The sequence below is a fragment of the Nycticebus coucang genome, chromosome 11 (genome assembly GCF_027406575.1).
Source record: "Nycticebus coucang isolate mNycCou1 chromosome 11, mNycCou1.pri, whole genome shotgun sequence".
Classification (NCBI taxonomy): domain Eukaryota; kingdom Metazoa; phylum Chordata; class Mammalia; order Primates; family Lorisidae; genus Nycticebus; species Nycticebus coucang.
The window spans coordinates 71004361-71030195 of record NC_069790.1 but is presented as its reverse complement, the minus strand read 5'-3'; the positions used below and the strand labels follow the sequence as shown (position 1 = coordinate 71030195).

The following is a 25835-nucleotide window of genomic DNA, read 5'->3' as shown; positions in this document are numbered from 1 at the left end:
AGAGTGGTAGGAGAGGGAAGAGAGAGAAGAAGAAGCTACCCGGGTGGAGAGATCGCTATCGGTTCTCCGAGCCGTTCTGCAATGAAGTGTCTTTGAAACCCTGGTTGGTGTCCTCGTCTCTGCTGGTCGGCGGCGCTGCGACACCGACAACTGGTGCCGAAACCCGGGATCCTCTCGCAAGCAACAGCTCGGTAAGAAACAAGCCTGCGACCACAGCAGGGGAAAGCCCACAGGACGTAGTGGGAGGAATTTAAGGCCCGCGACCAAAGCGGGGGATCTGCGCAGGGAATTGTGCCCACGACCGCAGTGGGAGGGAAGTAGCTACTTGTCTGTCTTGTCTGTCTTTGTTTAGTCCGTGTTGTTTTGAGTCTGTTCTGTGTTCCAAAAAAATGGGCAATGAAAAAATGGGCTTGAGGCTTCAAGCCCCTTTACAGGAGTTATTAAAACGTAATGGCACCCAAGATGTACCCCTGTAATCAGCTGGCCCCCTGAGTGGACTGGTTGTCAGAGTGGTATCTCTGCCCAAAATGTTCAAACAGGTTTTAGCTTCTCACCCAGATTAGCTACATATTCCAATGATACCTTTGGAGGTTACAATTATACTTATCAGAACCCCGTCCTGGCGGGCGCTGTAAACCCTTGGGACAACTGGGTGCTGTGTAATGCAGTTGGAGCCTGTACTGGAATAGAGGCACTCAGCCTAGTACAGGGCGGCTCCTGGAAAAACTGTACGTACCAACCCAATGATACCGCACCATTTGAACAAACAGTGCAACTTAACTGCTCCCGAGAAAGCAGACAGTTTCCCCCTACCCCTGTTTGTGTCCACCCTCCTTTTCTGTTTCTTCTGTTCAATTTGTCTCACCCTATTTTGAATTGTACTAATAATAACTGTGCACTTTCACAATGTTGGAATGCTTCCCACAGTGATTCTGCCCTAATAGCCCGAGTGCCGACTTATGTGCCTGTGCCCGCACAAGTGCAGGAGCGGGACCTCCCTGTTGTCTTATCCCGGCAGAAAAGAGACTTTGGAATCACTGCCGCCGTGGTCGCTGCAGTAGCACTTTCAGCAGCCGCCGCTGTAGCTGCCACTGTTTCCCTGACTAGCTCCATCCAGACAGCCAGTGCTTTGAACAACCTGTCAGCAGCAACAGCCAGCGCGCTCCAGACGCAGGAAGCCATTAACGCTCACCTGCAAGCTGGAATTCTCCTTGTAAACCAGCGTGTCGACCTGGTTCAAGAACAAGTGGAGATACTGGAAAACTTATTGACTGTAGGGTGTATCCAATCTTTACCGGGGTTGTGTGTTACTTCTTCTGCCTATCAGAACCTGTCAGTAGCCGCTAACTTGTCTAGAGAGCTTAGTAAGCACTTAACTGGAACTTGGTCCTATGAGTTTCACAATCTCATGCAACAGCTATGTGTACACATTTTGGCTGTAAATACCACCCTGGTAAAAGTCATAGCACTCCAAGCTTGGGTGCAGGGGCTTATGCGGGGTCTCACTTTTACAAAACAGTGGGCAGGCCTGTTCTGCCTTGCAGTATTGCTCTGCCTGGGCCTTGGAGGACTTCTCAGATGCATCCTTAAGATGCGTGCAGACCAGCAACGCCAGAAAGTTGCCATAGTGCAGGCCATGATGGCTTTAGAGTCTGGCAGCTCCCCTCACATCTGGCTGAGTATGCTAGACCGGTAGCCAAAGACGGGTAAGATTTATGGCTGTATATACCAACCTAAGACAGACCACAGGCCTTGATGCCTGGGAGGTTGATGACGGGTAAGGATATGACAGACCATGAACAACCTAAGACAGGCACTGTCTCCCGCTTTCCATGAACTAAAACAAAAAAGGGGGAGCTGTCAGGGGCTGCTCCGGACACACCCCAGACTTGCCCACATGGCGCTGTGAGGAAGTGTTTCCTCTCCGCTTGAGTGGTAAACAACTATAAGGAAGTTCTCCTTATTGGCCCTGAGGGCGCATGCTGTGCTCGTGGCTTGAGTCTGCTCCACTGTATTGTGAATGAGCTGTGCATGCCCTGTGCACATGTACTGTTCTGTGATTGGTTCCGCTACAGCATAAGAGTGGTAGGAGAGGGAGGGAAGAGAGAGAAGAAGAAGAAGCTACCCGGGTAGAGAGATCGCTATCGGAGGAGCCGTTCTGCAATGAAGTGCCTTTGAAACCCTGGTTGGTGTCCTCGTCTCTGCTGGTCGGCGGCGCTGCGTGTCTCTGGACAAGGAGGTCCTCCAGGACTACGAGTTCTTAAGGACCCTTGGCCAGGGCAGCTACGCTGAGGTGAAGCTGGCCCGGCACCGTGCAACTGGCACTGAGGTGGCGGTGAAGATCCTCAACAAACGCTTTATTGCTGGCCTCATGTCTGTGTCTTCCGAGATTGAGATCATGCAGAGACTGGACCATCCCCACATCCTCAAACTGCTGGAGGTCAGAGAGGGTAAGGAAAATATCTACCTCATAATGGAACATGCGGGTGGTGGTGACCTGTGTGACAGAGTAATGACATCTGGTCAGATGGAGGAGGGGGAGGCCCGAGCCATATTCTTGCAGCTACTGAAAGCCATGGAGTACCTTCACCAAGAGGGCATCGTGCACAGGGACTTGAAGCTTGAGACTATTTTATTAGATTCCCAAAACAATGTCAAGCTGGCTGACTTTGGCAGTGCTGCAACCTTCAGCGAAGGTAAGACCTTCACAGACTTATGTGGGACCCCCATGTATTTGGCCCCCAAAGTTTTCCTGGGCCCGAACTACAAGGGACCAGAGGCAGAAATCTGGAGCCTTGGGGTCATCCTCTATTCAATGGCATCCGGGCTCTTCCCATTTAAAGGATGGGACCTCAATGAACTGCAAACGTCGATCTTAAGAGGCACCTATAGAACACCTGCTTTCATTACCCCCAAATTAAAATCCTTTATCCAGAGTATCCTAACCCTTGACCCCAGCAAGAGACCCACCCTCCGCCAGATGATGGCAGACCCCTGGCTCCAGTCTCGGCAAGACAGAATGAGGTCATGTAGGTCAGTGACAGACATGCCACCAGATGCTGCCACCCCAGTGGAGATCTTCACCCGACTGGAGGCATTCACCCCACTGGAGGCCTTCACCCCACTGGAGGCCGCCACCCCACCAGAGGCCGCCACAACATCTGAGGCCTCTACCCCACCGGAGGCCACCACCCCACCGGAGGCCGCCACACAATCTGAGGCCTCTACCCCACCGGAGGCCACCACCCAACCGGAGGCCGCCAAACCATCTGAGGCCTCTACCCCACCAGAGGCCACCACCCCACTGGAGTCCTCCATCCCATCAGTGGCCACTACCCCACAGGAGGCCTCCACCCACTGGAGGCTTCCACCCCACTGGAGGCCTCCACCCCACTGGAGGAATCAATCCCATCAGTAGCTGCCACACCACAGGAGGAATCCACCCTACCGGAGCCCGCCACCTCACTGGAGGCTGCCACCCCACTGGAGGCCTCCATCCCATTGGTGGCCACCACCCCACCGGGGGCTGCAACCCCACTGGAGGCCACAACTTCACAGGAGACTGCCACCCCACCAGAGGTGGCCACCCCACTGGAGGCCTCCATCCCTTTGGTTGCCACCACCCCACAGGTGGCATCCACCTCACGGGAGGCTGCCACCCCACCAGAGGCTGCCACCCCACTGGAGGCTTCCACCCCAACAGAGGCCTTGATCCCATCAGTGGCCACCACTTCACAGGAGACTGCCAAACCACCAGAGGCCTCTACCCCACTAGAGGCATCCATCCCATTGGTGGCAACCTCCCCACAGGAGGCCACCACCCCACCGGAGGCCTCCATCCCGTCGGCAGCCACCACCCCACAGGAAGCCGCCACCCCACCGGAGGCTGCCAACCCACCAGAGGGGGACACCCCATCAGAGACCTTCCCCCCCTGGTTCCCAGGTTCAATTGTGCCCCCCAGCCTGCCCTCGTGCCCTCTCCCTCCAGCACCAGCCACCTTAGGGGGGGCCTGGCTGGAGACACAGGAGATGAGGGAAGTCCCAGACAGAACTATTCCCTTCCAGCTGGGCAGGTAGTGGAGGAAGAACCCACAGAAGCGGGCCAGGGCAGGCGGGGGTGCGCCAGGAGGATCCTGAACTTTTTTCGCAAAATGTTCTGCCTCCCTCCTGCCCAAAAGAAATGCCGCAGGAACAAGGTGGTGCCTGGGAACAGCCAGAGGACTTGAGGCTGAGACCAGGAGGCCAGTGTGGGGTGTCCAAGCCCCGCTTCCTCCTTTCATTTCTTAATTGGATTTTCAATAAAGAGATTGAAATTGTATCACTGTGTGTACATGTATGGGGAACAAGGTGAAGTTCAAGTGTAACACACTCATCCCCGCAGGCAGATGCAGCATGCTATCACTGATGTGTTGCCGCTGCAAAGCTGACCTCATAGAACATTTGTGACACGGGGGTGGGAAGTACAGGAGGGTTTGGGGTGGGAGGGTGTTTGTCACAGATCTGAAACCGTGACATCCGTTGCACAGCAGGGTGACCAGGTTATGGAGAATGTAGGGCACATTTCAAAAGACCTGAGAGTCCACTTCAAATGTCTCCTTGGAGGGCAAGAAGGCCCTGAGCTCCCGGGATCCTGAAACATGGTGTGGGAGGCCGGCCAGGCCAGGACTCTCAGCAGGGTGGGGGTCCAGAAAAGCATCCTGCAGCCTGCATAGGCCTCCTGGCCACAGTGGAGCCAGCTGAAGCATGGCCTGGACTCCCCCCCTAGCTGGAACAACCGTTGAGCCCGGACTGTGACTCCTGGGCACTTGTCTCCTTACTGCCCTTCTCTGCCTTTTCTTCCATGGTTGTGGCTGGTGGGGCAAGAGGGTTCGTAGTCATCTCGCTCGTGTTTCCTTCAGATCCATATAAATACATCTCAGTCCAGAAAGCTGAGGCCTGCGTATTTTGCTGTTTGGGGTCCTCCCTGCACACCTGGGGCTGTGCAGCACAGTAGTATTTGGAGTTAATGAGAAACACTGAATGGAAAGGGGCTGTGAGGGAGCTACCAAGGTCACCCAACAGGAACACAGGAATCTCTGGGCCATTTGCGGGACAGAGAGGCACACACCTTGCATGACCTCCCCACACTGAAGGGAGTCAGTGACCTGGCTGTAGTCCCCAAGGTGCCCTAGGGGACCACTTGTCGTGCTGTGTTTTCTCACTGAATAGTGTATCACTGAAATCACTGTATCACTGTGACCTTCTCTCCTTTTAACAGTAGCACAGGTGGGGCCCTCTGAGAGGCCTCAGCCAGCTGTGGGCCTTTTGTTCCCCCCAAAACCATTCCTCTGTGTTCAGTCCTTTCTTTGCAAAAACACATTTCCACGTGGATAGCCTGTTTTTGTTGTTGTTACCTCTATCTTTTTTTTCTGAATCCATACATTGAATCAACTTTGAAAAAATGTCTAACTTACAAATATTTCCTCACTAAGGGCACGTTTCATACCTTTTCAAAACACATCCTCCTCCCTGGTTCACCCCCTATGCAGAACCACGTGCTTCCAGAGTTTCAGACTTTTCATCACCAGTAACTTTAAACAGTGGTGAAAATCCTAAGAAAGGACACTCTGAATTGTCCTTTACAGAAATAGGCACGTGAATTTGCATGGACTTGTGTAAAAAAATAGCTTAAACATTAGCTTAGGCCCAGGAGATGTTAGCCTCCATAAAAATACATTTGCTAATAGAAATCAAGGGTGCTGTTGGAAGCCTATGTATGATCCTTTGCTTCCTTTAAAAATGAAGATAGTGCTACTGTCTTCCCTTAACTGAGTTGCTTGAACCTAATATGCTGACTTAGCACAAGTAAGGCTAATGAGCTGAGGGCAAGATTTTGATATTACAAAGAAATTTTAATTCTACCTATCAAATAAACAGCTGAGGGAAATGCATAAACTTGAAATTATTTGGGGTTATCAGTGAATTCAAGCTCTATGTATATTCCTGTAACCTGTGGTTGATAAATTTGTGTGTGCAATACATGTCTATTGAGCACCTGTTGTATTTTTGGACTCAGGTATGTGGAATCCTAGGAACATAGTGGTGAATGAAACAGGCATGTTCTTTTTAATGCTTTCTGTTTACTTTTTAAGATGGACATTCAATGAACAGTTACACAAACCTTTTGTTACAAGTTCGTTAAGTGATATAGAAGATGAAAAGAGAATGTTTCGAGCTTTTGGTGTCTTCATGCAATAGAAGATAATTCAGGGCGGCGCCTGTGGCTCAAGGAATAGGGCGCCGGTCCCACATGCCGGAGGTGGCAGGTTCAAACCCAGCCCCGGCCAAAAAAAAAAAAAAAAATAGAAGATAATTCAGAGTGGCTAGAGAGATAGTTAGAAGGGCCACCTCTGAAGTTTTCTAGGATAGCATACATACCAGATGCCCCTTACTAGCAGTGTCTAGGGAAATGTGCAGACATTGTATCTCTTTTATTTATATTTATCCAGTTTATAATTTTGTGACCTAAGAAATCAGGCATTCACACTAGGAAGACCTACAAAAGTCAACACGTGAGCATCTTTGTCAATACATACAACTCAGGTGACCTGGCTGCTCTCACCCAACCAACGATAGCAGAAATAGTCCTGCTCATCACAGATCACACGAAGATGAATCCAGTGTTTTATCCCAACTTCCAGACAGGAGACATAAAAATGAACCATTTTTTCCCAACCCTTCCTAGCCGTTCCAGTTGCTGAGGAGGCAGTCTAGTGGGGAGTCCCCTGCCATGCTCCCCTATACCATCTTGAACTGACATTTTGACAGACATTGGGGTAGGAAAGCCCCTAAAGCTAACTGAGAATTGCTATGATTCCACCTTCCATCCCCGCTCTCAGTTAGCAAAGCAAAAATGGTCAAACCCAGCCAAGTCAGAATTAGTGCGGTTGGAGAACAAACACAGAGGCTTGCCTAGGAAAGATCCAACACAGTGATAGAAATGTCGCAATATCCAGAGGACAGCTTTTTCAGTTAGCGGGTAGGGCAGCTGGGAAGCACCAGAGAAAGAGTCAGGCGAACTCAACCAGAGAAGCTGTGGAATCCACAGAGGCTTGTAATTTACCTTCCACTTGGGGTTATCTGTGGGCTCAAGCTCTATGTCTATTCTTGCAATCCATGGTTGATAAACCCACAGGGGTAGGGAAGGGAGGAGAGAGACAGAGGTAGGGATCGAGCACACTGAAATAGGTAATCAGGACGGCATAAGGACAAGGCTGCCAAGCCTCCTTCAACAAACAGAAAAAGGTGGCCTGATTTGAGAGTCCCCTGTACTGGAGGAACCCTCTCAGCCTTCTCTGGCTTCCCTCTGCCCAGGTCCCAGGGTCCACGCCCTCCAGGCCTGCATGTCATTGCTGTTCCCTTTTACAGCTGTCTCAAGGGCTGCTCACCATAGTCAGGTGTTGCTATTGCATTTAAGGCCCAATTTGACTAAGACTCTTTACAACAATGACATTGGAACCTCTGGGATAAGGAGAAATTGGTGGCTTACTAACATTTCTTTTCAAATACTTAATAATGTGTGGGGGGGTTCCTGGTGGGGCACCCATCAATGCCATAGCTACACAAGAGGATGACAGGGGTCATCAAAGGTTTTTATGAGGAAATAGGCGGCTCCCAAATCAATAAGAAAAAATTTCCTTAACAGCCACATCCAGGGATACCCAGGGTTCTTCAAGTGTGATTTGGAGAGGATGAGTGGGAGCCAGTGTGGAATCCTGCCACTTAGGGTTTGGTCATTTATGACCATGGCCATCAGGGTCTGGACATCTCCTCAGCCTCTCTGTGATCCAGGGACACTCCATGCCCAATAACTGGGATGTCCCCAGTTGGGACAGGGCCACCAGTGCTTCATGGCTTTTCCCTCTTCACCTTTGGTCTTTCTGGGACTGGCGTGACAGTCTCTCTAAAAGGGTCCAGGTTTCCCTGGAGGGTGGCAGGTCTTTCCACCATCCCCAGGGCAGCTTGGAGTGAGTGTCTGGGGAGGACATTACTACAAAAGCCACCCCCCAAAATCTGGCCTTTTGGTGCTCCCCTGTGTTACATATCCTGGTCGTTGGGGACAGTGGAGACCCACTGACATTAGCTGGGGCATGTCTGGTGGCCCAAGGCCATCTTCTGGAGTTTCCTGTAGGATATCGCAGTCAGAGGTGTCAATCGTGTATCAATCACTATTTCTGACTCGGCTCAACTGGGCCCATGTTGTACACCTGACAGCTTCAGTGACTCTTTATCTACATATTGCTGGGCTTTCCTCCTTTCCCTGAACCACCTCTGTTAGTTTGGAAAAGTTGGGTCTTTTTACCTAAATAGGTTCCGTATCCTTATAAAACACACTACCATTGCCAGCTGCCTGTTGCTCGGCCTCTGCTGCCGCTGCTGGGTCCCATTCATGAAGGACACACAGCTTGGCGGTGGCCCCAGGCAGAACCCGAGGCAGCGGTGGCAGTGGCGGGAGCCCGGTCCCCACGCAGCACCCTGGCCAGCCATGTCCCCTTGGCTGCCCGCCCTCGCGGGTCCTCCCGGCTGTGGTCCAGCGGCCGCCTCCCCTCAGCTGCCTGCAGGCAGGGAGCGGAGCCTCTGCAGTCTCAAACCGTGAATTATGTGGGACAGCTGGTGGGGCAGGTGGTTGTCACTGTGAAGGAACTCTACAAAGGCATTAAGCAGGCCACCCTCTCTGGGGTATGGATGTCATCGTGGGGCAGCAACAGGATATCACCTGTCAGTGTTCGCCTTTCCACGTTCGGTTTGGGAAGCTGGGAGTCCTGAGATCCAAAGAGAAAGTGATTGATATAGAAATCCGGGGCAATGCAGTGGAGCTTCCCATGAAGTTGGGTGACATGGAGAAGCTTTCTTTGTGGAGGAGACTGAAGAGGAATGTGAAAAGCTTCCTGCTTACCTGCCACCTCACCAAGTCCAACCGAAGATCAATTCTTTAAAGATACTGACACCCCTTTGGTGAAATCGGGTAGAGATGAAAAACAATCCCAGAGTCCAGACAGCTCACACATCTTGGAAACAGAGACAGTTTTCACCCCAAGTTCTGTGAGAAAGAAAAATGAGAAAGAAGTGCAAACCGGACAGGAAGAAGGAAGAGCAGGCTGCTTCTCCCGCTGCGGAGACACATGAGATGGGGGCGGGAGCTCTGAAGACGACAGGGGCGCCCGGTCAGCAACGGGATCTTCACATGCTTCCTTAAGGAAGAATACAAGGAGCCTCTGCTCTTTCATGCTGGAGTTCGCTACTCCTTATCTGATGGAGATCATCGGTCCCCTTTAGAGAACACCTATTGCCAGGCAACATGTCCTAAGAGTGATTCAGAGCTGGAGGTGAAACCCCTGAGAGCCTGCTCAGATCAGAGTCTCACATGGAGTGGACGTGGGGAGGATTTGCAGAATCCACCCAGGTCAGCAAAAGAGAGAGAGCTGACTATCATCCCAGGACGGCTCCAATTACACCATTGGAAGATACTCATTTTCGGAGTTGAGGAGGCTGCTTCCATCGAAGATACTGTCCCATAGTGATACCCAAGCCCAGAGCCCTGTGTAAACAGTTGAGTGACACACCTCCCACTGCAGAGCTTCTCCAGCCTCTGGAGAGTCCCCAGATGCCATCCACCCTGTTTCCCCGAAAATAAGACATCCTCCAAGAATAAGACCTACTCACAGCAAAGATAAGACGTCCCCTGAAAATAAGACCTAGTGCATCTTTGGGAGCACACCTTAAAATAAGACACTGTCTTATTTTTGAGGAAACAAGGTATGTTACACGTGGACCACCTTCCAGCCCATCCTCAGAAGAGGCTGCCTCGGAATCCAAACCAGCTGCTAAAGTAGACTCACCATCAAAGAAGAAAGGTGTCCACATGAAACCAGCAGCAGGGACCTGATGATATTTACCTTGATAATGTAAAGGCTCTAGAACCTGAAGTTGCAGTTCTCGATTTCCCTGAAAGTAAATCAGGTCTGGGCTCAAGGCAGTGGCCCGAGTCTGACACACTCTCTGGCTCCCAGTCGCCACAGTGTGTGGGAAGTGCAGCTGCTGATAGTGGCACTGGGTGCCTCTCAGATTCTGCTATGGACTTGCCAGATGTCACCCTCTTTCTGTGCGGGGGCCTCAGTGAGAATGGAGAAATTTCTAAAGAAAAGTTCATGGAACATATCATTTCTTATCATGAATTTGAAGAAAACCCTGGGCTCATAGACAATCCTAACCTTGTCATACGGATATATAATCGTTACTGTAACTGGGCTTTGGCTGCTCCCATGACCCTCAGCTCACAGGTGTGTCAGAAGAGTCTGCCTAAGGCCACAGTTGAGTCCTGGGTTAAAGACAAGATGCCAAAGAAATCTGGTCACTGGTGGTTTTGGTGTAAGAGAGAAAGCATGACCAAACAGCTGTCAGAAGCCAAGGAGGGAAAATCTGAGGTGCCGCCAATCCGTGACCCACAATCAAGTACAAAGGAGCCGGCAAGTGCCGGTCCGGCTGAGGGTGACTCCTCGAGTGCTGAGGGTTTGAAGAGCTTGAAGAATCAATCCAAGTGGTCCCCATTGCCATGGAGCCCCTGAGCCATGGCAGCACAACTTTCTATCAGTCCCTCCCGCTCTCCTCAGACCAGGTCGCAAAACTGAAGCTCCAAGATGGCCCAAACGATATTGTGTTTAGTATCACAAGCCAGTATCAAGGGATCTGCCGTTGTGCAGGGATTATTTATCTGTGGAACTGGAATGACAATATCATCACGTCTGATATTGATGGAACAATAACCAAGTCTGATGCTTTGGGACAGATTCTCCCACTGCTGGGTAAAGACTGGACTCATCAGGGCATAGCAAAGCTCCAACATTCCATCAATGAGAATGGCTACTGTACTATTCAGCCCATGCCATGGGCATACCCAACATGACCCGTGGCTATCTGCACTGGGTCAATGACAAGGGCACCATCTTGCCTCACGGTCCTCTGATGCTATCCCCCAGCAGCTTGTTCTCGGCCTTCCACAGGGAAGTGATAGAAAAGAAACCAGAGAAGTTCAAAATTGAGCATCTAAGTCATATTAAGAATCTGTTTGCTCCATCCAAGCAGCCCTTCTATGCTGCCTTTGGAAACAGTCCAAATGATGACTATGCTTACACACAAGTTGGAGTTCCAGACTGTAGAATATTCACCGTGAACTCCAAGGGTGAATTAATACAAGAAAGCACCAAATGAAACGAGTCATAGTACCACCCACCGACTGAGTGAGCTTGTGGAGCACGTGTTCCCACTTCTCAGCAAGGAACAGAATGCCGCCTTTCCCTGCCTGGAGTTCAGCTCCTTCTGCTACTGGTGAGACCCAATTCCTGAAGTGGAACTGGATGACTTGGCCTGAGTGGCACCTCCACGGGGCAGGTAGGGCTCAGTCACTCATTCCACAGGAAGGGAAGGTGACCAGCCCTTCTGCCAACCTTGGACACCAGCTTTCCCGAGCATGGCTGGGTCCTCCTGGAGCTGGCACTGCTGTCCTTTGCCTTCCCAAGCCAGCTGCTCAAACCCTGCAGGTCTGCGGCTCAGCGCCCGGAGGGACCAGGGCAGAGCTCAGCCCAGGGCTGGAGGCTGTGCTTCCTCCCTCACAGGCTGCACACATACTTCGTCAAGTTGTGTGCGGGGTGCTCCTTCCATCACATAATTTAAAAGAAAAAAAAAAAAACTAACAAAGAGGGGATGAAAACATTACACAAAGTAAACTGTTACAATTTCCATTGGCATTGGAGCTAATTTGTCTCTGTAACCAGCGCTTTCTTCAGAGGCTCAGGCCCTCTGAACTGCCCACAGGTCCAGTTAGTGATGTTGGCTAAGACTGTGCACATTTCTCCTTTGGGCACCTCACTTCCTGCTGTACTGGACAGGACTGTTGCTTGGGTGGGCCAACTTGGGCATGACCCCTGGGCCCATGCACCAGAGCCACTGAACCCAGTCCCACAGATGTGGGCTTCCGGAGAAGAAAATCCCCCTAGATCAGCGGTTCTCAACCTGTGGGTCGTGACCCACAGGAAACGTATTAAAGGGCCACAGCATTAGGAAGGTTGAGAACCACTGCCCTAGACAGTCTTCTCGTGAGTCTTCCCTACAGTGAGAGACCTTTATGTTATTTTTCACATCTAACCAGAAGAACAGATTTTACAGATCTGTAGTTCATGTCTGCAATTAAAGCACCAATAGTGGGTAGTTGGGTTTTAACACAAAACAAAAAACCCCAACCACTATATTTTCAGGGAGGCCCTGGAAACGCAGATACAATTGTGTTGGTGCTGGGAAGAGTGCTGTTTCCTTCTGCCAGTCGCCTGGCCTCGATGGGCCTTTAGGTGTCTTGCTTTGGGACCTGATTTTGAAAATTTGATGGTCCAGATTTCTCAGGGAGCACAGTGAAGTTTGCTTGAAAGCGTTAGGCTTTGGAATCACCACCCTGTAATAAATCCCAATGGAAGCTGTGCAAGAGGGGTCTTGGAGAGTCCCATAAGCCCACCGTCCCTCAACAGTGTTCCCTCCAGCCAGGTGTTCCTGTGGTTGGTTGTGTCTAGGACACCCTGTCAGACCTATGAGTGTTTGGGATGCCCATGTGTTCTTACTGAAATGTGCACAGCAGCTCCACTTATTAGCTCATTTATTTATTATAATGAACTCATATCAAATGTCCAAACAGATGGCACCAGGGGAGGATTGTGTGCTGTCCACCCCTCAGAGCATGGGCAGTTACTTCAATGTTGACATCAAGAGAACCGGAAGAAAGGAGACTTTTTAGCGGACCAGAAATGGCACCAGGTCATAGTCACCATGGTGAGAGCATAGGAGGTCAAGGCTCCTGAGCAGAGGGACTGCAGATACAGATGGATGCCGTTAGGAAGGTTTTACATCTATTGCATGTACCCCTGCAGTCATATGGGGTTGGTGCTCTTGTTTTTGATCTTGACATATATGGGGGGAATGGGGAGTGTTAATTTTCCAGATTGGAGAGTTGAAAGTCCTTGATGACTGACTGCAGCCATTTTTTCCCTAGTGCTGGTGGGTGCATAGATGACATTGAAATGCCTTGAGCACAATTCCCAGGGGTAAAACCTGGGAACCACATGTGCCTGGAGAAGGGACAACACAGGCTTTCTCTGATGCAAACCTTGCCCTTTTTAAATAGTTCATAAGACTATTTAATTGGTTTCTTTATGTATAGTAGGCTAGGGAGCCTAGGTTATGTTTATATGAAGTTCTACCCAGTTTGTGAATTAAAATTTTAGCAGAGTAGCCATGAAGCCACTTCATTTCATAGATGCTGTCACCATGTCCTCTTGACTGCCTTCTGTTTAGAGGAAGAAGGAGAGCTTTATGTGCTTAACTTGAGCTTAGTAGGACTTCTTTGCATATGAGTGGTACTAAAAATCTTAACATACATTTTTAGTTCTTTTTAGGATGTCCTTCAAAGAGTTTTTGACTAGGGTGTTTCTTTTTCTTGACAAGCTCTTTGGACACATGGCCTTGTTAGAGGGTCCAGCCTAGGACATGGGTCCCAGCCCTGTGTTGAGAGTGGCTGGCCCCTGTGTCCCAGTGTTCGTTAGCACTAGACTTGGTGCTGCAGATTGATCCAGTGGGTACGTAGGCTGATTAATATGAGTTTTTCCTTGTTTAAAGGAGTCCTTCTTGCTGAAAGTAGATGATTACTTTGTCTGTAATGTTATGAAAGTATTAAGTTTGTGTTGGAAATCCATTGCCATGTGGTACAATGACATTTGTTGTTTCTGTGAAAGAGAGATGCTCTCGAGTATGTTTATACACAAACCCTTAGGATGGTGAAGCACCACCCTCACTGTCTGCAGGGAGATGGTAGGCAGAGAGATGGCACCATCACAGGGAGATGGTAGGCAGTTTGGCTCTTCATCATTCTAGCGGACGCTCCCTCGGTGAACTGGACCCTTCCCCTCTTTGCAGTGCAGTCTTACTCTAGTGTTCCCTTTGATGTCCCTGTTTGGAAAGTTCGTCCTGCCAACTCTGGCCCTTGCCAGGCTGTGCCAGGTGCACGTGTGTACCTAGAGCATGCAGGCAGCCTCCATGTTTGAGTAGTATGTTTTGCTGTTGAAAACATCTGCATCGTTTTCAATTGGAAAAAGAAAACAGCTTACATGTGTACTGTCCTAAAAAGAAAGCTGCTAAAGATCATGGGACACCAGCTCAGGAACAAAGCTGACTGAGTGACTAGGAGGTGCTCTGTCCCTGCACAGCCCACTCAATTGTCCAGCCGCATGAGTATCCAGGCAAGACCTTTTATGGAAACAACAGAGAGGAGTCAGCTCTTTCACTTTTTGCAGGTTGGTGAAAACAGACTCTTCCAGAGTCTGTTTTAACTCTTATCATTTAAGTCTTCAATTCACTGGGAATTAATTTGTGTGTATGGTATTAAAATGTCAGTGTCCAGTGAGAATAGCCCACATCACAAAATCCCAAAGCTTCAGATGCTGAGATGGATGCAGAGAGAAGGGAACACTTTTACACTGTTGGTGGAACTGCAAACTAATACCGCCTCTTTGGAAAGAAGTATGGAGAATCCTCAAAGAACTCAAAGAAGGAAGGATTATTCAAATTCTGGGAAGATTGCCGACCAGTAGCAACCCTTGGCAGAGGCTCCTAAGCAGAGGAAGAAACACTGGATGGAACTGGACTCTATGAAGCCAAAGATGGGGAGCTGAACCTAGAAGAGTTATGGCAAGCTGTAACTCCAAGGAAGAGCATTGAAGAAAACACATTATGTGTACAAAGCCTATCGGCAAGAGGACGGGAGGCCCCTACTTTAAGTAGGGGGCCTGCCACAGGCTATCTGCAAAGGAGCAGGGAAAAGAAGAACTCTCATTTTACCTCGCTGGAGAGAGCTGCTAAACTCCAGGTCTCTTTCTCCAGGGAGGTCCCACTTATGAACCTAGACACCACCTCACCAGGCATAAAATCGAACACATATTTTCCCCCACGAGTCCAAAGTCCCAGTCCACCCTTTCCCCTCGCAAGGCAGTCTGAAGTTCTGCCCCCTGCAGAGCACAGAGTGTTTGGTCTTATCCTGAGAAATCTGGGCATAGGGTGGACCACCAAACATGAGGATAGAATCTGTGACTAACGGGGAAGAAAGAGGGTGTAGGAAGAAAGGGACTCTCAGTGGGAGGAGGAGCAGTCTCCTGACTATGACTCTGCCTGGCCAGTGGTAGTGTTGACCCTCAGTTCGTGCCGTCTGGGGGATGAGATGCAGAACCCCCAGCTCTGACGGCACCTACAGTGGGAGTGTGGTAGCCCCATGTGGATTGAGATTGTCAGACAGGCCTGGTCCCCAGCCCCTGCTGGTTCTGCAAGCAGAGGCTTGATATGTGTGGATTGCAACCTGAGAGCAAGGGCATGGTCCCATGATTCCAACAGAACCCTCGAGCATTGGCTTTCAGGATGTGAACCAAGACCTGAGGGCTAGGGAGTGGTCCACTGTCTCCTTTGGGGCTGGCGAGGAGAGGCTTACGAGGTGAGGACTGAGACCTGCGGGTAGAGTGCCTTGCACTGATTCTAACAGAGCCTGCAAACAGAGGCTTGCCAGGCAGTGGACTGAGACTGGAGGTGAGGGCATGGGCCCCTGACCCCAACTGGTCTGGCGAGCACAGGCTACCTGGGTATGGACTGGGACCAGTGGGCAGGGGCATGGCCCTTGGCTCCAGCAGGGCCTGTGAGCAGAGAAGTGGACTACAGTGTGGAATGAGTCTGGTGGGAGGGAGTGTGGATCCCTGGCTCCAATTGTGCTGTTGGAGATCCTTGAATCTCTCTCTGTTGGGCAGGGTTTGCACTGCCTGAGACACTTTGGTGGCAACTTGTGTCTGAGGCTGTCCACTCAGGGACATTCTTAGGTTGACCTTCAAATTTCTGTAGTGGAAAAGAACTGAAGGGTGGGGACTGGGCTGCAGCTGTTTGTATCTCTTCACAGTTGAGATCTAAGTCTAATACTATGATTTCTTACAAGAGGATAGAGGTTGGCTGATATCAAAACAGAGCTTGCTTGTGCTATCTCACCAAGTAGGTCCTCAGAGTTTCTGGCCAAAACTCTGAAAGGAGCCTTTGTAAGGTTGTAGAAGATAAGTCACAGTACAAAGCCTAGAGCTTTGGTAAGGGGTATCTCTACTACCTTGGAACCCCAATTCATCTCACCCTACCAGTTCTAATAACCAAATGGTGGAAAGTAAACATGGTGCAAACCCAACAGAAGAGCTCTGGCAAAAGGAATGAACAAAGTGGATCAACACCCCCAAGAAATGACAAAGGAAATACAACGGAAGATGCCATGCCTAGACAAATGGCAGCAATGTCAGAAATCGAATTCTGAATATGAATGACAAATAAGATAAATAGAATGGAAGAAAAGATAGAAATTGAATTTCAAAGAGTAGTTCTAACGTTATCTCAAGAAATAAATGAATTCAAAGCCCAAGTCACCAAAGATATGGACATAATGAGAAAAGAGATAGCAGAGCTCAAGGAAATGAAAAAATTAGTTGAGGAGCTCCAAAATACAGTAGAATCCCTCAGTAGTCTCTCAGTTGACCAGGCAGAAAAAAGGATTTCTCAATCTGAAGACAAAGCTTTTCAACATTCCCAAAGAGGCAGACAAATGGATAGCAAAAACAGATGTGGGGTCACTGCAAAAGATCAAACATTTGTCTTATAGGAGTTCCCAAAGTAGAAGAGGATGGTCCTAAAGGTACACATACTCTACTCCATGAGATTTTGGAGGAGAATTTCCCAAGAATTGCAAGAGATACAGAACTTCAGATAGCAGACAGTTTCAAAACCCCAGCAAGGCTCAATACAAATAAAGCATCTCCTAGACACATTGTGAATAACTTTGCCAAAGTTAAATCAAAGTTAAATTATGCAAGCATCACCTACAAAGGGAGAAATATCAGAATGACTGCAGTTCTATCAGCCAAAATGTTTCAAGCCAGAAGAAGATAGTCATCGACCATCAGTCTCCTAAAACAAAACATCTTCCAGCCCAGGATCATGTATCCAGCTAAACTGAGTTTCATTTGTGATGGAGAAATCAAATACTTTAATGACATAGACATGTTGAAGAAATTTGCCATAACTAAACCAGCTCTCCAGGATATTCTCAGACCCATACTCCACAATGACCAGCACCATGCTCTACCTCCAAAGTAAACTCACCCCAAAATTTTTGAACAAAACCCAACTTCCTAATAACAAAAATAAAAATAAAAAAAGAGAGAGAGAAAACAGGAAAGAATAAAAATAAAAAAATTCGACAGTGGTGAAAGGATTAAAAATGTCAACTGGACTTCCGAAAATCATGACACCTCAAACCCAACCAGACTTATCAATTCTCTCAATTCATGTGAATGGTTTAAATTGTCCTCTAAAGATGCACAGGTTGGCTGACTGGTTCCATAAACTCAGACCAGATATCTGCTGTATACAAGAATCTTACCTTACCTTATAGGATACAAATAGACTCAGGGTGAAGGGATGGACTTGTATAATACAGGCAAATGCAAACCAGAAAAAAGCAGGGGTTGGGATAATAGTAGCACATACAATTGGCTTTAAACCAACAAAGGTAAAGAAGGATAAGGAAGATCACTACATATTTGCCAAGGGAATCAACCAACATGAAGAGATTTTCATAATTAACAATTACACCCTACCAGAATGCTCCTCATTTCATAACACAGACCCTAATGGATATGAACAACTTGATATCTTCCTGCACTGAAATAGTTGGAGATTTTAACACCCCTTCAACAGTTTTGGATAGATTCTCCAAGAAGAAACTAAACAAAGAAATATTAGACTTACACCTGAACTGAGAACAACTGGACTTTACAGACCTCTATAGAACATTTCACCCTAATAAAACTGAATATACATTCTTCTCATCATCCCCTGGGTCATTCTCTAAAATAGATCATGTCCTAGGACACAAGTCTAACCTCAGAAAATTGAAAAGTGTAGAAATTATTTCTTGTATCTTCTCGGACCACCATGGAATAAAAGTTGAACACAACAGAAACAGGAATATTCATACTCAAACAAAGTCATGGAAGCTAAATAATATTAGGCTGAATAATAGCTGGGTCAAAGATGAGATCAAAAAGGAAATCACCAAGTTTTTGGAACAAAATGATAATGAAGAACCAAACTATCGAAACCCGTGGGATATTGCAAAGGCAGTTGTAAGAGGGAAATTTATAGCATTGGAAGCCTTCAAGAAAACAGAAAGAGACAAAGCCAACAACTTAATGGATCATCTCAAGCAACTGGAAAAGGAAGAGCATTACAACCCCAAACCAAGCAGAAGAGAACAAATAACCAAAATTAGGGCAGAATTAAATGAAATTGAAAACAAAAGGATCATTCAGAAGATCAACGAAACCAAAAGTTGGTTTTTTGAAAAGATCAACAAAATTGATAAACATTTGGCCAACCTAAACAGAAATAGAAAAGTAAAATCTCTAATATCGTCTATCAGAAACAATAAAGGAGAAATAACAACAGACACTTCAGAAATTTAAAAAAATCCTCAATGATTACTACAAAAATTTCTATTCCCAGAAATATGAAAATCTGAAGGAAATGGACCAATACCTGGAAGCACGCCACCTTCCTTGGCTCAACCAGAAAGAATTAGAAATCTTTAATAGACCTATATCAATCACTGAAATAACATCAACCATATGAAATCTACCTAAAAGGAACAGTCCAGGACCAGATGGCTTCACATCTGAATTCTATCGAACCTTTCAAGAGGAACTAGTAACTATATTATACAAAATTTTCCAAAGCATAGAAAAAGATGGAATACTTCCTAAAACATTCTATGAAGCAAATATCACCCTGGTTTGATACTCAAACCAGGAAAGGATCCAACAAAGAAAGAAAATTATAGGCCAATCTCACTAATGAATATCGATGCAAAAATATTCAATAAGATCTTAGTAAACAGAATTCAACAACACATCAAGATTTATACACCATGATCAAGTTGGTTTTATTCCAGGGTCACAAGGTTGGTTCAACATACACAAATCTATAAAAATAATACATCACATCAGTAAAATAGAAAACAAAGACCATATGATTCTCTCAATTGATGCAGAAAAAAGTCTTTGATAATATCTAGCATCCTTTCATGATCAGAATTCTTAAGAAAATAGGCATAGAAGGGACATTTCTTAAACTCACAGGGGCCATCTACAGCAAACCCACACCCAATATCATATTGAATGGTGTAAAATTAAAAATATTTCCACTCATATCAGGAATGAGGAAAGGATGCCCACTGTCTCCACTGCTATTCAACATAGCAATGGAAGTCTCAGCCATCGCAATCAGGCAAGAGAAGGCAATCAAAGGTATCCAAATAGGGTCAGAGGAGATCAAACTCTCCCTCTTCACTGATGATATGATCCTATACCTGGAAAATCCCAGGGACTCAACTTCAAAACTCTTAGAAGTGATCTAGGAATGCAGCACCATCTCAGAATACAAGATCAATAATTACAAGTCGGTAGCTTTTATATATGCCAACAACAGTCAAGCTGAAAATATAGTCAAGGACTCTATTCCCTTTACAATAGTGCCAAAGAAGATGAAATATCTGGGAATTTACCTAACAAAGGATGTGAAAGATCTCTATAATGAGAACTATGAAACTCTAAGAAATAGCTGTAGATGTTAACAAATGGAAAAACATACCATACACATGGCTGTGTAGAATCAACATTGTTAAAATGTCCATGCTACCCAAAGTAATCTATAGATTTAATGCAATCCCTATTAAAGCACCATTGTCATACTTTAAAGAACCAGAAGATGGAGTACTTCCTTTTATATGGAATCGGAAAAAAACTAAATAGCAAATACTCAGAAATAAGAACAAATCAGGAAGGATCACGTTACTAGACTTCAGGCTGCACTATAAATCTGTAGTGATCAAAACAGCTTGGTAACTGGCACAAAAATAGAGTGGTAGATTTATGGAACAGAATAGAGAACCAAGAGATGAACGCAGCTACTTATCGTCATTTGATCTTTGACAAGCCTATCAAACATATCCAGTGGGGGAAAGACTCCCTATTTAACAAATGGTGCTGGGTGAACTGGCTGGCGACCTGTAGAAGACTGAAACTGGACCCCCACCTTTCACCATTAACAAAAATTGATTCTCACTGTATAAAAGATTTAAACTTAAGACATGAAACTATAAAAATACTAGAAGAGAGTGAAGGAAAACACTTGAAGAAATTGCCCTGGGAGAATATTTCAAGAGGAGGACCCCCCCGGAAAATTAAAGCAACACCAAAAATCCATTACTGGGATCTGATCAAAATAAAAAGCTTTTGCACAGCTAAGAGCATAGTAAGTAAAAGCAAACAGACAACCTTCAGAATGGGAGAAGATTTTTGCAGGTTATGCTTCCAACAAATGTCTGATAACTAGAATCTACAGAGAACTCTAATCAATAATAAAAGAATAAATAACCCCATTTCTATGTGGGCAAGAGACTTGAACAGAAACTTCTCTGATGAAGACAGGTGCATGGCCTACAAATACATGAAAAAATGCTCATCATCCTTAATCATCAGAGAAATGCAAATCAAAACCACTTTGAGATATCATCTAATCCCAGTAAGATTAGCCCACATCACAAATTCCCCAAATACAGTTGTTGGCATGGATGCAGAGAGAAGGGAACACTTCTACACTGCTGGTGGGAATGCAAGCTAATACGACCTTTTTGGAAAGAAGTTTGGAGAACACTCAAGGAACTAAAAGTAGACATACCTTTTGATCCTGCAATTCCTCTACTAGGTATATATTCAGATGATCAAAAATTATTTTACAACAAAGACATTTGCCCCAGAATGTTTAATGCAGCCCAATTGATGATCGGCAAGACACAGAAACAGCCCAAGTGACCATCAACCCATGAATGCATTAACAAACAGTGGTATATGTACACCATGGAATACTATGTAGCCATAAAAAAGGATGGAGATTCCACATCTTTTATGTTTACCTGGATGGAGCTGTAACATATTCTTCTTAGTAAGGTATCTCAAGAATGGGAAAGAAAGTATCCAATGTACTCAATACTGCTATGAAAACAATATATAGCCACCTGCACACACATACACATGGCAAAACATAACTATAGTGCAGAAAGTAGAAGGGAAGAGGAGTGACAGGAGACGGGAGTGGGGAAATGAAAGGAGGGAGGATATTTGGGGGGACCTCACCTAATGTGCATGATGCAATGGTGCATTTCAAAACTATTAAGAAGTGAATATAATTGTGATGGATGTGTTACTTAGTTCAACGTAAACATGTCACATTGTATATCGAAGCAGTACCCTGAACCCCATAAATGCATCAATGTACAAAGTTATGATTTCATATAAAACAATTAATAAAAAAAGAAAAAGAAAAAGAAAACATAACTATAGTCCAGGAAGTAGAAGGGAAGAGGAGAGAAAGGGATATGATACGAGGGAGGGTATTTGGGGGGACCTCACCTAATGCGCACAATGCAATGGTACATTTCAAAACTATTAAGAAACGAATATAATTGAGATGGATGTGTTACTTAGTTCAATGTATGCATTTCACATTGTATATTGAAGCAGTATCCCGAATCCCATTAATGCATCAATGTAAAAAGTTATGATTTCATAAAAAATAATTTGAAAAAAAAAAAGAACTCAAACAAAACCTTTCATTTGATCCTGAAACCCATTACTAAACATCTATACAAAACAAAAAAAAAAAACATATTTTATCATAAGGATATATTTACAATTGCCAAGATGCAGAAACAACCCAAACGCTCATCAACACATGAATGGATTACTGAAGTCTGGTATATGTGTATCATGGACTAGTATTCAATCATAAAAAAGATAGAGAACTTACATCTTTTGTATTAACCTGGATAGAGTTGAAATACATTCTTCTCAGTAGAGTATGGCAAGAATGGAAAAGCAAGTATCCAATGTGCTCAATACTAATATGCAGCAGTAGATGAACTAATATACAGCCCAATAAGAGAAAAACTCAAGTTCGGGGGAAGAGAGGGGAGAAAGGGGCAGATTGGTGTGTTCCCAGTGAATGGGCACAATGTAAGGGTACTTGGCACACCTCCTGGGTGTAGGACACAACTACGACAGGGACTTTCCCTAACAAATGCAAACATTATAACTTAATTGCACCCTCCTATTAATCAGAAATAAAGGAAATAAAACTTAAAACTGAATCTGTAGAAACCATGTGAACTGTCATGAGCTAACAGGCCCTGAACAAGGTTCCATGAGGAGCAGAGATGAGTGGGAGGGCCCAGACTCAAGTTTTAGTTGTAGGGGGTTCATGGAAGTGCCTCACAACAAAGAAATAGGAGTCCCAAAGTTAAGTCAACTTACTGGGAACAAAACCCCAAATAGGAGGGTTTTATTCGGCTAAACCATGAAACAAAGGCTTCTGTGTTTCCTACACAGATCTGCTACCCACCCTGCCACTGGAGCCTCTCCTGCCTGAGCCTGTAGTTCTGACCTCACAAATGTCTGCGCAGGCTTGAAGGAGAGCAGTGAGCTCACAATGAGCAGAGGTCAGGACTGGCTGCAGATGAACGGACACAAGGATCAGCAAATATAGATGGCAGCAATGGCTGTTAGCTGCCCTCCAAGTTTCCACAGTCACCTCTTCCTTCAGGAAGGAAACCACACTTTTAGGGTAGTAAATTGCCCAGGGAAATCATCTCCAGTTTCTCTTGCCTCTATGTGTAAATAATGGGCAAACTCCTGGTCAGTGAGATGTGGAGAGAAATAGTTCTAAGCTCCTGGCAAGGCTAATAACAAAAATCTAGGAGAGCTCAAAAGTGAGCTCTTTCCCTTTGTGGCTATGTGGAATGAGATGTGACAGCTGGAGCTCCGGCAAGGATTTTAGACCCCCAAACCCCTAAAGGATGTAAGGCACGTAATGGCACGATGACAGAAAGACAGAAGCCTGGATCCCTTATGAATAAGGAGCAGCCAAACTCCCCCTGTATGAAACATCACACAGGACAGGGAAATAAGCTTCTCTATTGGTTAAGGCCTCATCATTTTGGGCTTTGTTCCCAGGAAATGGACTTAACTCATCCTTATATTTGTCCAATTAGGAAGCCACCATGAAAAGGGAAACATCTACCTTTTTCTGACCCTTACATCCCAGGTACCAATAGTCAGCTCAGGGTTGGCCTCTGCTGATCCAGCCAAGTAGCCACGAAGGGCCCTGAACATACCCCACCCCAGGGTCCTGCTGAAAAGCTCCATCTCTCTGAAGGTGTGGCAGGTGTTGCCAAAAATGCCTACTGTCCTAGCTGAAATTTCTATGAAAATTTGTGGCCTATCTCCCTCCCCCACCCCTCAGTCTCTGCTTGAGTGTCAGGTCATGGGGCAATGGTTTTTGTGTTTTCAGCTCTGGGGCATCTCCTGGCCCAGAGCAGAGACAGGGAGGTCTCACAAACACGTGCTGCTTAACTGGACGGCTGGGCAGCAGGGGCAGGGAGGAGCCTTTGCTCACAGCAGACACCTCCTAAGGGCTGCTGAGTTTGCTCTGGGGATCAGGAGGCCTTGGTTTCATGCCTTCTGGGTGACCCTGGAAACATTACCTCATCCTAAACAAAACAACACTTGGTTGGTCTCTGGTCTGTATGAGGTACTGGGCCCATGTATACAGGTGCAGAGATGAAAGGTCCTAAGGTCACTGAGCTGGCCTCTAATGGGACAGAGGGAGAAACAAACATGACACACCATGAGGACCAGCACTGCCTGACTCTGGGTGGCAGGAAATGTGAGGGCTGTCTGCTCCAGTCCGGAGTCTGGGGGCTCCCCCAGGAACAGTAACTCCCACCAGCTCTGCCCTCTGGGCCTCTTGTGGAAAAGGCAAGGTTCAGGCACAGGAAGACCAATCCATTCACCATCCTGCTGTGTGGCAGCCCATAGGAGAAGTTCCCACAACCACCTTCGGGAGGAGGCCCAGGTCTTTGTGCGCATGTATTACTGACTGACCCTCACTGAGCCCTCACTACCTCCCGGCTCCTTCCTACACCCATTCCATGTATTAGTTCAGTAATGCTCACCACAGCCTATGAGGTACTTGGGGTCTCAGCCCTATTTTAGGGGGTGGGGAGGTGGGGCACTGTGAGGCCCAGAGAAGTTAAATGAAGTTAAATGTACAGAGCTTCTGTGTGTCAGACCCATGTGTAGCCTCAGGGCTGGTGTGGAGCTGAGCCCACGTGCTCCAAACTGCACAGGCCATGGCCACCTCCCTCCTCAGATGGGAAGAGGGATTCATAGACATCAGGCAAGGGGCAGAATCCTCCCAGACCCAAGTTTGTAGAGGCCTCAGAATCTAAGACACCAAAGGCCACTGTCCAGTTCTGGAACTGTGTGAGGATTCTGAAGGAGACTGGAGTGGACCAGAAGGGGCCCTCTCTCGTGACAGCTGTCGGAAGCATTTCAAAGCCTTTAAAGCCCACACTCCTGCCTTGGTCATGACAGCCTGGCAGGTTAGCACCCTGCCAAGCCTGCCAAGCACTGTCTGTCCTATCTGAACACGTGGATGTCAGCACCTATTGTCCCCTGCTGGAGAACTCTGCTCCTTTACATCAGTTCCTGCTTTCAGCCAGAAAGTCACAGGAAGAGGGAGGCATGGAAGAGCAAATGAATAATTCACAGCAGGGAAGGAGTGGGCAGGGTGGGTGGGAAGGGCCAGGCCCCCGGCTCACCTTGAAGGGCAGATAGGCAGCTATGGACAGCTACGGACAGCTGTCTATAGAGAGCTAAGTGAGCTGTAGCTCACTAGGAACATGTTGGTTCCCTGAGCCTCAGCTCTCAGTGCTGTAGCTCACTAGGAACATGTTGGTTCCCTGGGCCTCAGCTCTCAGTGCTGTAGCTCACTAGGAACATGTTGGTTCCCTGGGCCTCAGCTCTCAGTGCTGTAGCTCACTAGGAACATGTTGGTTCCCTGGGCCTCAGCTCTCAGTGCTGTAGCTCACTAGGAACATGTTGGTTCCCTGGGCCTCAGCTCTCAGTGCTGTAGCTCACTAGGAACATGTTGGTTCCCTGGGCCTCAGCTCTCAGTGCTGTAGCTCACTAGGAACATGTTGGTTCCCTGGGCCTCAACTCTCAGTTCTGTAGCTCACTAGGAACATGTTGATTCCCTGGGCCTCAACTCTCAGTTCTGTAGCTCACTAGGAACATGTTGGTTCCCTGGGCCTCAACTCTCGGTTCTGTAGCTCACTAGGAACATGTTGGTTCCCTGGGCCTCAGCTCTCAGTTCTGTAGCTCACTAGGAACATGTTGGTTCCCTGGGCCTCAACTCTCAGTGCTGTAGCTCACTAGGAACATGTTGGTTCCCTGGGCCCCAGCTTTCACCCTGAGGCCACTGCAGTGCAGTGCTCAGAGCCCGGTGGCAGCCTCCCTGCACCACAGGGAGAACCAGTTGGTCATCGTGAACTTGTCCTTTGTGAACAAGGCACGACAGGCTGAGGGTCCCTCTTTCATCCCAGGTTTGATAGGCAGTCTGATGATTTTCACTTACAAATTTTTAATGTAAATACACTTCACATGAATATACAACTGAAATTTTTTTTTGCCACATATTGAACACACTGTGTATCTCAGCACGCAGATCAGGAAACAGATTCTCAGCACCCCAAAGTCACCTGGAGACACATCTGATTGCTAGCCTCTCCCCCA

At 47.1% G+C, this 25835-nt stretch overlaps 1 pseudogene; it reads left to right on the top strand.

Moving 5' to 3' along the window:
* Positions 1 to 2371: 2371 nt before the first annotated feature.
* LOC128598332 (phosphatidate phosphatase LPIN2-like) lies at positions 2372 to 11407 on the top strand (annotated as a pseudogene).
* The last annotated feature ends 14428 nt before the right edge of the window (positions 11408 to 25835 follow it).